Here is a 214-nt window from a genome sequence, read left to right as displayed (position 1 = left end):
TGGGGGGTGGGGGTGGGAGGGGTTGGAGCAATCCCAGCTGACATTGACTAACCCAGAGGCAGACCCTGGACATGTCACCAGCCTATCATAGGGCTCAAACAGCTAGCATGACTCTGCCCAAATGTAAATAATCCAACTACTACTCCCAAAGCTCGCCAGTTAACATATTGGGCCTATATATCATTTCAGTGTGGGGGTCCTCAGGCAGTGGGAT

This window comes from Seriola dumerili, unplaced genomic scaffold (genome assembly GCF_002260705.1).
Source record: "Seriola dumerili isolate Sdu_G_001 unplaced genomic scaffold, Sdu_1.0 BDQW01000138.1, whole genome shotgun sequence".
Taxonomy (NCBI): domain Eukaryota; kingdom Metazoa; phylum Chordata; class Actinopteri; order Carangiformes; family Carangidae; genus Seriola; species Seriola dumerili.
This window is presented reverse-complemented; position numbering follows the sequence as displayed.